Raw genomic sequence first — 18,550 nt, forward strand, 5'->3', positions numbered from 1 at the left:
TCTATTTAACGAAATTTTCTACGGAACCTGAACTTTGAACGACATTTACACATTATTTATTCTGTCTATTGCGAAAGATAATTTCTGTATAAAAAAGTTTTTCCTGTTAATATTTTTCTTTTATAAATATTCGGGGTGTTTTTTGTTTCTTTGTATGTTTTTTAATGTTTCTCGAATTCTCATTTGTCGAATTTTCAACAAAATCAACATGACTACCGTGAAAACTGGAAGCATCTGAGAGTCATGGGAACTATTGAAGAAAGCTGATTTTCCCCACGTTGACGATAACATTATAACTTCTAAATATCCTACGGATGATGACATATTTCGAAATGTTACAAAGAGTATTGAAAGCAGTAGAGTGATTAAAGAACATGGTAATGAAGAAGCTATTAAAAATACTCTCACGAATTTCAACAATCTTTGATACAGTATAAAAGAATATTATTATTTCAACAAAAAAAAAAAAAAAAAAAAAAAAAAACGGTTACAGATGATATTGCTTTCAATCTTTACAAAAGTGTAAAAATGTATTATAATAAACGTATAAAAGGCAAAATTGCATTTTGCATTTTAGGATACTTTTTAAAACTCAGTAATGTGGATAAGTGAGTTTTAATGTTTGTTTTTATTTTATCATTTTTATGACTTAATTTACAAATTTCTGCTTAATGACCTTTTTATAACGAATTTTCCAAGACAAATTATGAGGCTTCGTTAAATAGAGATTTGATTGAGTTATTTAAAAACATATCGTTCGCTTGGAAGAAGAATATCGCGATACGGAATTTTTAATTTTATAGAAAAAGCATTTGAAATTTGCCAGTTTAAACCTTAACGCTCGTTAGATAGCTGGATGTTGACTGCACTGCAAGATTGCTTCGGTTACTATCTTCAGTGGTACATATAGAAACTGAAATCATGGCATTATTTATTTAAGGCATATTCCTAATTATAAGACTTCCGGCACAAAAAAAAAAATCCACAAAATAAATTTCTTACTACAGTAATATTTTTCCAGATGAGTGATACATTGAAAATTACTTCATCCAGATTAATGTTTTAGTATTGTATTTAATTGAACACAAAAAATACAGCATGCACTTGCAATCAATGCGTCTTCAAAAAGAAAAAGTGTTCAACACGAAATAACTGATTAAATTTATACATCGTATCTCGCGACATTTAAACGATATAATCAACAATATGTTTGATCAACTTGTTATATATTAAATTGTTTTCGTCTTTTCTATTCAACAACCAGTTAACCAATACCATTTTTATTAATTACCTGAATTCTAAACTTCTTTGAATTTACTTTTTTGCAATCGGTAATTCTAAAAAATTCCCAAATATTAATAATGATATTATTTACTCTTTTTATGTAAGAGGGTGTTTTAAAATTTTATATAAACAGACATCCTTTCCATTTTAGAATGAAAAAAAAATTATTCTTAATATTTACCTCAAGATCACTCTTTATCCTACTAATATAGCATGTGAACTTTGGAAAGAAAGGTGCTGACTCAGGTGTAATCCTTATTATCAGACAGCGGTTTAAAATTACGAGGTGTGCCCCAAAATAACCCTCTTGCTATATTAGGCAAAACGAAACATCATTATAACTAAACCAAACTTAATATTTATTTCACTTTTTGTATTCACTCTAAATTCCAAAATCATTTTTAAAACATGTTTTATTTCCAAAAATTCTATTATACACACTTATACCAAAAAAAAAAAAAAAAAAAAGGTGGAACAAGCGTTTATTACCTAAATTAGACATATACTGCCAGTTGCAAAATTTCATCAAATAAGGTACACAAATGTATGAAAATATATTGATTTATATAGACGTTAATAATAAAAAGTTATAAAAATTGAAGTTTTACATGACTCCCCTAGCAAAAAAGCGTCGATGAGCAAAATGTTTTGCTTACACTAATATATAAACATACAAAATTGCAAAACTTGCTGAGATATCAAAAGATAAATTTATTGACTTGGAACATTTTTCCATACCTCATACTGGTATTTGAGAGAGTTTTTCGTTTATCTTTCTTAGAGATAATATGTATATTACAAAAGATTATTAAATGAGGAGAATCATAAAGCATTTGCTTAATGATGTATTTATTAACTTACGTTAAATTTTGAAAAGTGATTAAATATTACATTAATTGAAGTGAGTAAAAAAACTTATTCAAAATGATCACCTTCGGCATCTATGCATTCATTCTTTTAACATTTGCAGTTATACATATTCTTGCAATTACAAAGTTTTCATCAAATAAAATACATATGCGATCAAGTTCATCTCTTGTGACTTAAAAACAGGCTTTTTGAATCCATCGACAAATCACTACAGAGATCTACAAATATTGCCAAAGTCAATTCAGATGTAATGAAAATCAAAATTAACTGAATAAATCGGTCACCATTTAGCATACAGTTGGGCAAAATGGAACCAACCAAGGAGTTTCTAAAAATTCCACACCAACATTCGTCTGCCCAAATTGTATATTTCAGAAAAGAAGGATTTGATTTTACCTAAGGCAAAGTCCAGTTGTAAAATTCTTGACATTTCCTCAGTATCGAAATCCAAGTATATCAACACCGGATTGGCACAATTCAGTACCTTGATTGTAATTTATTCCATTGTGGATCAAATGCATATTTTATGAAATACAGGTGCTTAAAATATTCAGAAGAGCATTCTTACTACAAATGCACCAACATCCCAACATATTTTTTTAGTTAATGCTTTTATGCATACATACTAAATTTTCATCAGAATTTTGTTCTTCTGACACAAAATGGATTTTTAATTACCTAAAAGAGATTGAAACTTGTTATTGATTCATAGATTATTTTAATATTCAGTAAGAATGTTACTATAAATTATAAACAGGTATATATATATATTCAGAAACATTGAAATCTGAAAATAACGTCGTTTAAAGGGAAAGGCATTAAAATGTGCTTACTCGGCTGAACCCATTAGTTAAGATTATATCTTTCATTTTATAGCAATGCTTTAGTATTAAAATATATGTTTTACAGATGAAAGAACAAAATGGAAATTTCCAATTTTCATCGCGTGCGTGCGTGTTTTACTAATATCTTTACCCACCATCACCAAAAAAAATTCTAATATCTCTAAGAAATCATTTTCGCAATGGTAAAATAACTATAGAATACTGTTGATCTTTTACTTCGGCAATCTTAAGTAATTTAGTCTATCAAATGTTGGCATTGAATGAGAGCACAAAATCATACCTAATCATACCTAACGAAAAGCAATTTTACAGTCGATGAGGATAAATTTCTAATTTTTGAAATATATATTGTATCTTCTTGTATGCCACTCCTTGTCAATCGTATCTATTTGCCTTAGCGTATCAAGCGAACCTTTTGGACCTTGATACCACTTTGAAATAGATCATATCAGCTGCAATTCTGTCTACGTCGTTAGTGAAATAAAATATTCATCCTTTTTCCTCCTTAATTTGCCTTTATAATATATTGAAATTTCACACCTGTGTGATCGCAGTCAGTGACTGTCTGCTATTTCTTTGTTATTCGTGGTGTATCAATCTGAAATATCAGTATCCGAGGTCGTGAAAAGCAGACTAAATGAGGGTAAAGGTTTCTTTTTGTTAAAACAAAGTGATTCATGGTAAAATGCTTAATGTTATTTTCAAGCTATTTGTCAGTTGAATATTACTAGAATGAGAAAACATTAAACCCTAGACATTTCTAAATGTATTTATAGAGAAAATAGTTATACATAATTGTTGAAAAGACAAACAAATTGTGGTTCAGGAATCCATTTTGTTAAAACAGTGTGACAAAAATCTAAATCTTTTCACATTGAACATATAGGGGGAGGGGAAACTATATTCACTTATTTGGCGCTGTTATGCAACTTATTTTAGTGCAAATAATAATAGTGTAATTTAAAAAATTGGTATTATTTACTAATTATAAAGCTAATAGTCTACAAGTGAATAAATCGGATTTATGTCTTGTTAGGTAATTATTTTCTTGTTTCTATTTGTAAAAATAAATTCATTGATTAGTCAGAGAGATTTTGACGGAACACTAATCCGAGATCATCTTTGGAGTGGTAAATCCTTTCGTAACCATTCTTTGTTACTTATTAGACTGTTTGAATAATTAGAAAATGCAAAAACAAACTGGGATTGCATAGAAATGAATGCTCAGAATCGCCGCTAAGTGAGTTAGAGGATGCACAAAGTTGCAGAAATGGCAAGCCAGTATCGATCTTAATTATCTATCCTTTATTTGTTATACTTTACACTTGAACAATACGTGCAAAAATCCAGCTTTACAAAAACTGGTCTAAGTTCTTATCATTAACAGTTATGAACACTTTACATACCGACGCTTAGATAGGAGAACCTTTTCGAAAATACTTTGCATTTCGCAGATATGGCAGCGGCGATTAAGACTTTTCCAGTGTGATCGATATACTTGCCATTTCGGAATTCATAAACTATCTCCGGTTCTCTTACTTCTTATGACTGACATTGAAATCCTAAAAAAGCAATTGTAAACAGCACCTTCTTGTTGATTGCCCTCTCAGGTCAGACTTTCTTAGGTGATTTTAATTTATTTTTGTTTTTCCTACCTACTTTTAATACTTTGAGCTTTTTGAATCTCCCTGTATTTATATCAACACCAAAAACTTCTGACATTTAAATTAGTTTAACTCAAATGCATTGTGTTTATGTTTTAGTATATTTATTTATATGAGCTAACACTTAGTTGCACCATGTATTCTAATACACTTTTATTTTCAGTGTATATATATATAATATGGCAAAATGTGGGGGTCCGATGATCTTAAGCACCCCCCGCCCTTAGGGGTTACAGTTATAAACGGACGAATTGAACATCCTAAGGCCTCAAAGCTGAATTTCGAAGAAATAATAGTGTGCGTAGCATCATTAAAAATCCTTAAAAACTGCTTATTCTTAATTGTCCTTATAAAAAGACCTCAAAAGCAATTTTTTTTTTTTTTTTTTTTTTTGTATATAGGCTCTTACTTTTTCTTTCTGAAGAAATAAAAATAATAATAAATAATTAATTTTAAAAAAAACAGGATTTCCTCCACGCTAGATCTGCTGGGTTGATTATATGGATGTATAATTTTTATAGTGTCTGATCTATAGTGTAGAAGATTTTCCCTGAGTTTAGGGAAACACTGACTGTGGGGGAAAATACATGCCTTTCATTGACTTGACTTTTTTTTCATCTCCTTTGCATGTCTAGAGGGGGGGGCTTTTTCCCCCTTGGATAATTTTATGTATTCTCGGACATGACGTGAATTTGTTTTTAAATTACTTTAATTCACTGTTGCTTTTCTGCGCTTGGTTACTACTTCTTTATAATCATTTGTTATTATATTAATGAATTTTTTTAATATTTTTTACTGCTGGTAATTTTGTGTAGATGTTTTAGAACATTATTACTATATGCCGGGAAAATGTGTATTTAATTCATCTTGAGCTTTAATTCATCTAAACAATTCTGTGAGCCCACTGAATGGTTTATGACTTTTAAAAATAAAGCAGTAAACATTACTAAACAATTGAGAATATCAGCAGCATCTACCATTCGAAATATTACCTATTTTTTGGAAGAACAGAAGGCTAAAGAAATTTCTGCCAATGACATAAAAGAAAGAAAGAAAGAATTTGATTTCTTTGTGACAAAAGAAATCTTTGAAAAGGAAATTGCTGAAATTGAAAGCAAAGCTAATATTCTGGCTCAACAAGCTGGACAAGCAAGAGACTTTTTTTTACTAACAAAATCTAAAGCGTTGCGAAGAACTAGTTATTAGTGAGAAAACTGAAGAGTTGGAGGATTTAGGTAGCAAATTTTTTTAAAGAAACAGAAAACTTTGTTTACGTAATTAATAAAATTTGGAGATTTATATATCAGATTTGTTTTATTTATATTCTTATTTCCCCCCCCCCCTTTCTTAAGAAATTGGTATATAAGTAAAAATGGTGGAGTAATTTTTTTTTTCTAATACTGCTAACTCTAGTGTAATAAAAGTCATTTTAGATATTCAATGAAGTCTTTAGTAAATCTTTGAAAAAGAAATTGCTGAAATTGAAAGCAAAGCTAATATTCTGACTCAACAAGTTGGACAAGCAAGAGACTTTTCTTTACTAACAAAATCTAAAGCGTTGCGAAGAGCTAGTTATTAGTGAGAAAACTGAAGAGTTGGAGGATTTAGGTAGCAATTTTTTTTTAAGAAACAGAAAACTTTGTGTACGTAATTAATAAAATTTGGAGATTTGTATATCAGATTTGTTTATTTATATTCTTATCTTTTTTTTTTTTTTTTTTTTTTCTTTTCCTCCTTCTTAAGAAATTGGTATATAAGTAAAAATGGTGGAGTAATTTTTTTTTTTTTTTTTTTTTTTCCTAATACTGCTAACTCTAGTGTAATAAAAGTCATTTTAGATATTCAATCAAGTCTTTAGTAACATTTTTCATTAAAAACCTGCAGAAAAAAAATATATTAAATAATTTTTTCTTCAGTGTTTGTGAAAATATTCTGCAGTTATTGTTGGTTATCTAATTTCATATTTGTATAAAAATTGGATCTTTCTTGCCCAACTTAGTGAATTTCATAGTAATACCTAGTTCTCTCTAAAACTATTACATTATTGTTGGTTCTTATTTTTTCTCTAAAAGTGCTTAGAAAGTGTTTATTTTTTAAAAATAAAATTGAGTATTCACCCCTGAATAATAGTGTGTGTGTGTGTGTGTGTGTGTGTGTGTGTGTGTGTGTGTGTGTGTGTGTGTGTGTGTGTGTGTGTGTGTGTGTGTGTGCGTGTGTGTGTGTGTGTGTGTGTGCGTGTGTGTGTGTGTATGTGTGTGTGTGTGTGATTTTTTTATCTTATTTAAATATTACTTTATTTCCTTTTTTTTATCTTACATTAACCATATCACTTTAGTCTAAAATTTTCTCTTATTTCCTGATGCAATTCCCACTTTTTTATTTAATTATTTTTAACAAGCGCTCTAAAAAATTGCTGAATCGGAAAATCCCATGCCACGAGCGAAAGGATAAAAATCCCTAACGCCTACAACATTCTTTTAAAGATATCTGATATTCCCTTTTCTAAGTCGACACGTGTCAAAGAAATCCCTATCAGAATCTCATAGTAAAATCACTGAAGGAAAAAATTTCTGTCACTTTTCTCTTGTGTTTTTTGTGCGAACTGACTTATTCCATCTATCGCCTCCTTATGCAAATTGTGGCTATCGTGGTAAAATAAATTGGAGTTCATTCCAAAAGTTTCTTCTTATCGACCACGGATCTGAAATATAACGTGTTAAATCTTCTTAGGGCCTTTCGCGAAACATTAGCCTAGGAGGCACCATATTGTCTGGAGAAAGAATCTTAAGAATTAGGTTGTGAGAATCCTCTCTCGAAAAATTGCTTTCAATAACTATGTAAATGTTTCGCGATTGTATTGTTTGATTTTCGTGTAAAGTCGTTTTAAAATGCGATAATGCATTTTCTTATTAAACTTTCTTTAAAGAAGGGAACTAACTGTGTTTGGAACTTTATAGATTAAAAAAAAAAAAAAATTCTTTCCAAATTTTATTTCAGACTAGCTTGGCAATGCTGTAATGCTCCTACGGTTTGTGATAAAAATTTGACATTAACAGTAATATTGCAAATTCTCTTATGAAAGAAGATTCTTTCTAAACATTTAGTGTTCAGTGCAGCTTTACTACGAAAAAAACACACCTAAATATGATAATTATCTATTTAATGTAATAATGCTTATATACATGAGTACCCAGAAAATAGGTTTACTGTCATTTTTTATCTTATTCAAAAATGAATTCTGAAGAAATATTTAGCGTTAGAAATGATAAAAACAGAAGTCAATATATCTTGTTAGTATCTGGCAATTGCGCCCTCACCCCTTTACCGCTTTCAGTTTGTTTTGTCTTTTGTCAACTTTTGGTGTCAGAAGTACAGATGTTATATATTTGTTAAATTAATAAGTTTTTCAGTATTTAATGGAAGAAATTATATTTTTGATTTATTTGGTTTCGCAATAGATGACTAGAAGTGTGGAGGAAGGAATTGCAGAGCAATTCGTATTAAAAATGAAATTACCGATGCTGAGATGTCGCTGTAGGCAAGGAAGAGGAAATGAAACCGCAAGTTGATAAATACACTCTCCACTGAAATGCTCCTTATGAGTAATCAAGTTCATTGGTTTGACACTTTTTGACTCGAGACGAATAAGTCATCACAGATTAACCTTTAATTCATGAGGTCAAGTGCGGTTGGGGCTTTAAGAGTGTGTGATACTGAATGGCTAATATTAAAGAAATTTACAAGAAAAAGGTACATCCTCTTTGTTACCGGATATAATTTTGATTTTGTTCACTTATTGTGGACTATTTTATAAGAAAAATTAACCTTGTCTGTGCAACGTGAGGGGTGATCGTGCGGAAGATGTTGAATGTCACCACTTTAATGTCGAAAATGGAAAAGATTAAAATTCGGAGCAAAAAATGGGAGGTAATTTATAAATGGAATGTTTTAATACACGAGAGAAGCGATAGCTTTCTGTAGATATGTTACTGTTTTCTACTTTGTGCATATATGTTTAATTTAACTTTTCTATACAACTGTTATGCGAACATTCATGTGTGATTCTGCACATTAAATGAATTAAAATATCTTTCGATCTATCATATTTAAGCATTTATAATACTAAAAAAATTTTAATATTTTTTTTTTTCAAGTTTGTGTTACTAGAAATGTTGTTCAGTTTTTGAAAATACTTTAATTATTTGCATTTAATTTCTTTTTGGAGTAAAAGCTCTTTTATTCCTCAAAAATAATTCACATTAATATATACTTATTGGAAATATTATCTTGTTATCTTACTTAACATGTTAATCATGAAACAAAAAAAAGAAAATGCATGGCTTTTGTATTGTATTATCGTGATTTCATTAATGTATGAAATTTTTAGAAATTGCTCCTGCGTAAAAGCGTGAAAGTTTTTTCTTCTATCTCTGGAGCAGATAGAGCACTTAAGTCGAAATTTAATTTGTTTACTTCTGAAATTAATTTATTTAAATCCTGATATTTATTTTAAACATTTGCTTAAAAGTGATTAAACTTGTTTAATAAATGTCTATCGTTTAACATAAAGACATTCCTGCACAACTTTTTCTAGGCTCTTTCAACCATAAATGTAACTTGTATTTTATTGATTTTAGTTAACTTTTTGTAAATAAGACTGAAGTAAAAAAAATTAAACGCTTAAAATAAAAATTTTGAAACACGGATATTTTTCAAAGTTACGATGAAATTCGCTAACCCTGTTTTTCAGGATAAAAACTCTTTTTACCGTAATGTTTTATTGTACTCTCTATAGACCGAGTGTCTGTCCTCCGTATGGCACGTACCTAGATTGGACTTCACTCAAATTACTTATCCGTGAACATTACTTCTCAAAACGCGCGAGATGTTTTGCTGTCACGCGAAACTGTAGTTAGCATCGCATCTTGTATTCGCCGTTTTTCATTGAAAAAAAGATGCGGTTTCAGACATTTTTCTTTCATTTTATCAAGTTTGCGACATCGTATTCACGGGAAGAGAAATAAAGCAAAAATTTTTCTCATGAGAAGAGAAGTCCTTCAAGAAATATTTTGGATTTAACCGTCTCCATTGCATATAAATTGATTTATTTTAAAATAATTCTGCCGTTATAATATCCTGCACGTTCAGCATCTTCGAACAATGTCAATCTTCTTACGTAACAGAGAAACCGGACTTGCTCTTATAGACTTGTATTATATGTCTGTGACCATATTTGACAAAAAAACTTTTTCAGAAAAGCAATTCAGTGCTATTTATATTCTCTGTCGCTTAGCCTTTTTCTTCCTACTCGAACTCGCAGTGGCGGATTCGTTTCTTCATTTAGAACGGCACTGTACTGGATTTATCAGCTTATTCTGAATCCTCAGCCCCTGGTGATTTTATGCGATCATATGAAATTGTAGGAAATATGATAAAAGCTGCATATTTTATACTTTCTTAAATTGATATTTAATTTTTATTATAAGAGAATCTAATCGAGAGTTAATGGGAAAGCAGCTTTATTAGCCCAATGAAATTAAATATGAGAATGTGTGAGCTCATGTGTGAAGGCGAATAGGAAACCTGGCTGTTATCCTATTCGCCTTCCAAGAATGAACTCAGTAATGGTAATAAAAAGTTTATCTTCATATTAGTAATGGAAAATTTCATCACTTGCTAACTTTAATGGTTAAAATATCTCTTTGCTCTTTATAAGGTCTGATGTTCTCATTTCTGCCCTTCTTAATACTTGCCGCGAAGATCCATTATCGCTATCTATACATGCTTGTTTCTTGAAGAAACATTTTAACATAGAGGGAGTGATAGATAAATATTATATTTAAAGGAACATTGAGTTTTTTTTTTACTGAAGTCATAGTTTTAAAATCTAAATTTAGTGTATTGGCTGTTGGTCAAAATCATGAGAAAAATTTATTAGTTTCGTGCCTGATTAGAAAAAAAAAAACTAAAACTGATTTTTAAACAAAATAAGGGAGTTAATTTTTTTATTGTTATTATTACTATTTTGAAAGATAACAGCCATTTTCTAAATTATCTTTGCATTTTTTCATCTTTCTATCTGTTCTTTATGTGCAAGTCTGCCAAGATAGCATAACAGTTGATTAATTTTGTGATATTAATTTTTGAAACTTTAATAAAATATTTATTTCCGACAAAAAATGTGCCTTTTTCGTAAGCTTCTGCACCTTAATCATTCTCTATATATGGAAACTTGGGAATTCTGAATTCTTCATTTAAATTCTCGCTAGTGATCGTTCTCTCGCTATTCAAAGGCGATGACCTGCCATCTTAACTGAAAAATATCGATTCCTGTAAACTCTTAGGAGTTCGGTTATTTAATGTTCGGAGTAGGAATAGGCCTAATTCCACAAAACAGAATAAATAATAATTTGTCATGTTCTATAGGTAATTTCTCCTATTTTACGTATTAGATTTGTCATAGGCTGTCGCTAAGTAATGCAAACGATATAATGAGAAGTCACGAACAATCAAATTAATCACATATAAAAAATATTGAAATATCGATATTTTAAAACTATAACTAATTTATGCATTTATATCAATATTGTATTTATTGTAAATAAATTGGAATTTTTTTTAATTCATTAAATAAATTACAGGATACTTGGGGAAAAGTTTCATATTTGAGTAGATTTTTTTGCTCTTATTTGAAAACAGAATAAATAAAGCCCTCTGTAAATAAATAAAAAAAAATCTTCATTTACTTACGTTGGCATACTCTTTGTATAGACATTTTATAGTTTTAAAATTATTATTGAAAATTTTGACGTTGGACAGAGCGTTAAAAGGGGGGGGGGGGAATTAATCGATGCATGATTTTATTGGAGTTAAAAGGCTCGTATCCTCCTAGATCTATCTCCCTTCTTTTTCCCATAATACCTTATTTGACCTTTCTAAATAGAGTAGCTGCAATAGTACAACATTCTATGGCATTGCAGCAAACGTAAACTTGTATGCATAGAGTTGAATTAGTAATAAAGTGATTGCAACCCTATTTTGGTGTCGGACAAGATAAAATCACGTGACTTCGGGAGAGAATTTGTATTCGCTGTGACCGCATTTTTCATTCTCCATTATATTTCAATTGCAGATTATTTCTCGTTTTTAACTCTTACATTTTAAAGCTTATTTAAGCCATGATTAACTCTTGCTGTGCAATTGGATGCAAAGAAAATTCTTCTAAGGATTGTCCTGTATCATTTCACAGCTGTGTAGAATAAACATATTCTATTTATATCTATTTAAAGTCAGTTTAAAAGTTCGTAATTTGGGTCAGTCAGGGATTTTGATGTTATAACTGAATAATATTTCATAGTTTGGTTTAGTTATTGTATTTAATTTAGTTAACTTGTTATTAAGCTTCATTTAAACTGATATAACTGCATTATATTTTGCTACCCGCTTTACTTTAATCTCGAATGTGTTGCACGCGCTTGGCTGCAAGCTTGGCATGATTTATTTTCTCTTCAATATATATAAACATTTTTGACCGATTAATAATTGTGTATTTATTTTAATGCAAATAAATTTACTTATTATTTCCACTATGTTGTGCTTTTTTACCATAAATATTCGAATCGTATTATACCGTGAACGATATTAAATCATTATTGTGAGTGAAATAGTAAAACTAAAACGTATGTTTTATTGAAAATGTTATGTAGTAAAATATCATAAATGTGATAGTAATAATTGCTTGTATTTATAAAATTTAATTAAAATCTAAAAAGAACTAGTGGATATTCTAAAGGTAAGAAACTATTAAAGAAAGAAATGCTAACTTTATAGATAAAAATTTTGTCTGAATGTCAACATTTATTAAAAACTTGCTATACGTACATATCCTAAAATCACCGTTTTCGTAAAAATTTCGAATTTCTGTATTATTTTGTATTAAAGTTAACACATTTAAGATTCCAAAAATGAATTACTTATGTTTCTGCCGTAGTTAAAAGCAAAGTTACCGGCAAAATTATAAACCAGAAGCGAAATTTTAAATCTGATATTAACAAGGGGAAGGCACGATGTTTAAAATTGAGTTTGAAATGAGATTTTGTGTAATGGTAGTAGTATACATTTAAAATGTTCATTCATAAAAATGTTAAGGCTCAGTAACCAACCTTGAAACTTTCAATATAGCTTATATACTAATAATGTGCCGGCGTCCTGGCATAGGGGTAACGCGTCTTCCCCGCGATCTGGGCGTCCTGGGTTCGAGTCCCGGTTTGGGCATGGTTGTTCTTCCTTTGTTCTATCTGTGAGATGTGTGAATGTGCCCTCCTGTAAAAAGGGGTTGTGCAAGCGAATGAGAGATGCGTGAGTGGCAAAGTCGTACTCTTGGCCCTAGTTGGCGCTACTATAAAAAACAAGAGACGCTCCCCTCCGGCTTAAGTGCCATAAGAAACAAACAAACAACAACTAATAATGTGTTACCGTGAGCGAGCGCTCGAATAGTATAGTGATTAGAGCACTGGAGTAGCATTCGCGAGACCCAGGTTCGATCCTGGGCTAGGTTTATTATTATTATTATTATTATTATTTCAAAATAATTTAACAGTTTTAATTAATATCTTTTTCATTTTTTATGTAAAAATAAATATTTATTTTCCTAATTCTTGGATTAAAATTTAATTTTTAAAAAGAAAAATAATTATAAATGCAAATGTATTTTTTAAATATTTAGGGGGAAAAAAAGACTTGGGTCACTTTTATAATCTATTTTTATAAAAGTTTTTTTTTTTTATCTGTTTGAGATAATGATAGAAGTATTTGAACATGTAATGTAAAATTAAAAGATGTTTTTTGGTAAATAAAAGAAATAAAATGTTTACTTAACGAAGAAAAATAATTACTTTTAATTAATGCAAAAAACAAAGTGAAAAACTAAACATGATTAAAATCAACAAACTCGGCTATTGATGATATGAAAAAGAAAAATTATTTTCGAAACCAGTTTGCTTAGTAGAATGATAATCTCAAAACAAGAAAAGAATAAATAAATAAACTTTTCAAGAAATAAAAATTGACCGGACCCAATGCCGGGAAGCAAAAAATTGCACGACAGATTTTGAGTATGCCAAGATTTGCGATATGTCGCCAAAAAAAGGTATTCTTTCTCTCAGATTCTCCCTAAGTCACGTGACTCATGTTGGGTGCACTTGTTTCGATAAGAAACATACGACTAGCTCCCTCCATTTATATATCAGCTCTATACTTGTATGCTGAACGAATATTCTGTCACGCAATTATATTGCAACTCTTTTCCCAAACACTCATTTTAAGAACGCTATTCTAGTGTCACCTCTTTTTAATTTTCTCGTTTACAAAGGAAAAAGTATTGTATATCTCTCTGAATCAGGGTCGTAGTATTTATTTTTAGAAACACATAGAAGAGCTTATTGAACTGACATTAGTTTCAATGAAATTTAAAGAGGATTAATTGTGTATTAAATTTTAAACACAAAGTTTATTTATTTATTTCCTAAGCATCTCAAAGTTCTAAATGATGAAAATATTTCACTTTTAACATTTAAAGAATAAAGAAACACTAAAAGCAGCAGAAGATGGTTTATAATAAACTACCATTATCCCCAATCATCCTATATTGGCAATAAAGTACCAAAGTATACACCTTTTATTATTATTATTAATTTATGAGAGTGGTTGTTTTAAAGTGTCATCAATTATTTTAAGTAAATTAAAAAACAGAAACATAATTTTAGTTTAAAATATGAGAATGTAAGGTTTTGTTTTACATTGTAAATAAATTCTTTTAATTAAATAAATTTGCAATCTATTCCCTAATCTAAATTTACAGTCTTTCAGTTCTACTGTTTTATTTCATTTTTGATTACCAAAAAAACAATATTCGCAAATTCTTCCATAGGTTTATTTCAGAATGTGTGGTGTTGATTATTATTAAATCAGAAGTTCTAAAAGCATTATTTGAGCGAGAATTCATCGCCACTGAGAGAATAACTTTCTTGAAAGTTTTGCAGTATTATGATAAACCTCTAATCGTATCTTGAAACAGCTAATTTTATCTTCAAAACCAGCCACCATTTGTCCCCCTCCCCCTCTTTTTTAACGTTTGTATTTAGTTACTTTGATTTTGTCACTGGTAGTAAATTCCGACTGTTTCAGTGTGAAATTACAGTCGATAGTGAAAATTATTGTGAGTTGATAGCTCGAAAGGCAAGAACACTGCAAACATTAAATGGTATGCATTAAAGCATTTAATTTCAGAAGTTTCTTCGATTACAGCTAATTAATCTTTTTAATTTTTCATTTCTTAGTTATTTTAGTTTGGGGACCATTTGGTTATAATATTTAGTTTCTCTTTAAAAACTAACTCCTCTTTTTCTTCAAAATGAGAAATTTAAAAAAAAAATAGATAATAAGTTGATGGTATAATGTCCTTTGCAGACACTGTTACACCACATTCTGTAATTAGCTAACTGATACTGGTGAATGTTCGTGCAGAAAAATGATCATCATCAAATTTCAAGGACACACATAAAAGAGAATGTCGATGACTTTTTTAAAATAGCCGTCCAAAAATGTTAAGATTGATTGATTGCTCTTTCATGATTCAAATGCCAAGTGTCTATCTGCTTGAAAGAGGCTAAATATCTGTTATCTTTTTTTCGCATCTTAACCAGTAGAATGATTTCGGTTTTAAATTCATTCAAATTAACTTTTAGAGTTTCATTTAAATCTTTGAAAAGGGTATCAATAAAAACGCTGTCCTGTTAATTTCTGTTAATAAAAAAGTTATTTCTTATCTTCCCGATCTCCTGGAGATTTTGAAATCTTTTATTTCTTTTTTTTTTTTTTTTGTCTAATTTGTTTTTTTTTATATATATATATATAAAGAGGCCAACTTATACCAAGTAACCATCAGTAATTAATGGTAGTGTTCTTTTCTCGGCTTCCTCGTGTTGTTATTCAATATGACGCAGTATGTAATTATTTGCTTCGTAGTGTAATGAAAGTAATAAAAAGTGCATTCTGCACATCCCTTTAACCATACTACCATGATACTAATCTACCAATTTTACTTATTTTATCAATAGCTGGTCAACTCGGTGACAGATTTGATCCAAAATTTGACATATACTATCTATATTGTTACGGATTTTCTTCACCTGTCGGGTTCGCTTCTATAGTGTAGTGTATGGTATGAGAACACACAGTCAGCTGGCCTCAGTAGAAAACAACGACGTTTATTTACACGAAGAGCACGAGTACACAAAGACGACGAATACACAGACGACAAATATTTACAGCCGAGACGAACACAGGACAACACACTATAGCAGACAGTAGCCCACAAGTAATCGTCCACAGCACACGAAACGGCCAGAAAGAATCCAGCAGGAGAGGGGATCCTCGGAGCTTCGCTCTACGGTCTCTCCAAAACGGCTGAACCTCCCACTGTCTCCTTGCTTTAACTGCCGACTCACTACTGGGTACTACACAAAAGATACGACGATGCTTCCTCAGTAGACAACAGAATTTGATGCTCACAGCTCAGCTCAGCACTCGCTCCACGCAACGTTGGCACTCCTCTGTTGCTTCGCTATCCTCTCGACGACCACAGCTTGAGAGTGCCGGCCTTTTATAGTTCCCTGGGGCGGGCCTAGAATCTTCTAGACCAATCAAGCGTATCTCGGTTCCTAATGGACGGATCGATAAAATTCTCAAAGTTTAGAGCATTGTCCATTTTGTCGCCAAACTCTGGGATCATTGGCTTGGCATCCGGCTGCATCCAATACGGATGACTGTAAATCAGACTTTTTTATGATAACACTATTCGTGATGGGAAGTAAAATTACAGGTTTGTAACAATATTGCTGGTGATAAAATCTATGTCAAATTTCATCAATCTTATTCACGCCGTTTTGAAATTATATATTCATTTGCACAGTTATGGGTAAACTGATTTCTCGTTGACGGATTTCGCCCAAATTTAGATAGAAATTATCCATTTTGGTGTGAAGATCGCATACTAAATTTCACTGTGAAACAAACATAATTTCAAAAAAAAAGGTTTCCCTGACTAAGGGAGGCCTAAAATGATGAATTCTTCAAATTCTCGAGGTCAAACCTTTTGACGATTACTATATTTTGTCTTCGTGTACAAGAAAAAACAAGAAGAAAAAATAATTAGAAAGATGAATTACATTTCTTCTTGAAAATTAATTTTGTTTTGCTTGCTTCAAAAAAAAAATTTGAAAATTAACTTTTCGTAGTTTGTATTAAAGGCTTCAGAAGATTGAAGGTTTCATTTATAGCTTATATTCGTTTTGAAATTAGATTATCAAATAGGTTTTTCTGTACATTGATAAGGAGAATATTTTGATTCTGAGCGCCGATTTATTTCCTTTTAAACAAGAGTGCAGTGAACCCTTGCCGAGCGTATATATAGAATGCGGTTTGGTACAACCATGTTATCTGAATTAAAAAATCTTTAACTTATCGAATGCTAGAGTTTTATTTATAAGCAGATCAAAGCTGGCATCAGCTCTGGCCAGAAGTCGCCAACAATTTTTAAGATTTTCCATTGACTAAAAATGAAGTCAAAGAAATCGTATAAAATGCAAATGCGGTTGGTGGCGAAGAATTTTAAAATATGAAAAATGCAAGTCATAGAATTGATAGAGAAATGACGAATGAAAAATTCATTGATCTTGATAACACTAGTTGATTATGAAAGCAGCGATAGGGAAAAAGACACTTTTACCTTATTATAAGCCAAAGGAACTTCTGATTTTGAAATGGAAATTGACTAAAATGAAGAAAGAGGATGACACTCTGTGATAATCACGGAAACAAATAAATAGTTGTGTCTCAGTCATTTTTCCAGCTTTAAGAATAACAATAATAATCGTGTCATGTCCTCCTTATTAACTGTAATAAAAATTATTTCCATTACTATTGGTTTTAAGTTTTTTTTTTTTTTTTTTTTTTTTTTTTTTTCCCTGGACGTTTAACTGTCCGGGGCGCTTCTTTACCTCACGAGTAATAATGTAACTTGTCGAGGGTTTACTGTATTTAAAAGTTTTTTAAAATGAGTTGCTTTATTTACATGTATATTGCTTAATGGAAGTAACATTTTAATGTCATTTGATGTCTTAATTTCGTTAAATTTCTATTCAGATTGGTTTTTAATATTGGCATCGTTTCCTCAGTAGCTTTAATTAAAAACCTTCCAGTGCTAAAATTTATTTCAAGTTTATATATTAGCATATGATGTTGTAAGCATGAAACTTGTAATGAGTGAAATCGAATTTATAAAATAAGCAATGTTATGTCTTATTCTCTTTAACATTCTCATTTTGAGGGAGTTTTTTTTTTTTTTTTTTGTTTGTTTGTTTGTTTGTTTTGTTTGTATAACGTAATGGCAATAGAATATTTCATATTTCTGTATCATCATTTCAAGAGTTTAGAATAAAAATTATAAATAAGTTTTTATAACTATTTTTATAAAGTACTACACAGTCGTGTCATAATTTTATGATGACCACCACGTAGGTTAATGCAAACATATATTATTCTGAGAAACCAGTTTGTTGAAAGGCATGTAAAGAGGGTTTCAGAGTACAGGCTCGCATAGTAATAGTTGTCGTAATGGATAAGTTACGCTATTTAAATGACAATGAAAAGGGTATGATAATCGTGTACACAGCAAGCAGCGGCAGCATTTCTGAAACCTTAGCTTTTGTAAAGTGTTCACGTAGTGCTATAATAAATGTGTACAATAACTGGAAGAATCAAGAGAGTATGCAATCCACGCGTGCAAGTTGTGGGAGCACCACGCACCATTAATGATAAGAGTGAGCG

General features: G+C 30.4%; 1 protein-coding gene across 3 annotated transcripts in view; it reads left to right on the forward strand.

The window, feature by feature from the left end:
- LOC129960790 (D-glucuronyl C5-epimerase B-like) overlaps positions 1-18,550 on the forward strand; it is a 74,274-nt gene that overhangs the window by 38,071 nt on the left and 17,653 nt on the right. Inside the window, exon 1 of one of the 3 annotated variants that reach the window (XM_056074434.1) lies at positions 8,296-8,413. The exons of 1 other annotated variant lie outside the window; for it this stretch is intronic. The gene's annotated coding sequence lies outside the window, so the exon portion shown is untranslated. One more of the 3 variants, XM_056074435.1, reaches the window with a different exon arrangement.

The sequence above is a fragment of the Argiope bruennichi genome, chromosome X2 (assembly GCF_947563725.1).
Source record: "Argiope bruennichi chromosome X2, qqArgBrue1.1, whole genome shotgun sequence".
Taxonomy (NCBI): Eukaryota; Metazoa; Arthropoda; class Arachnida; order Araneae; family Araneidae; genus Argiope; species Argiope bruennichi.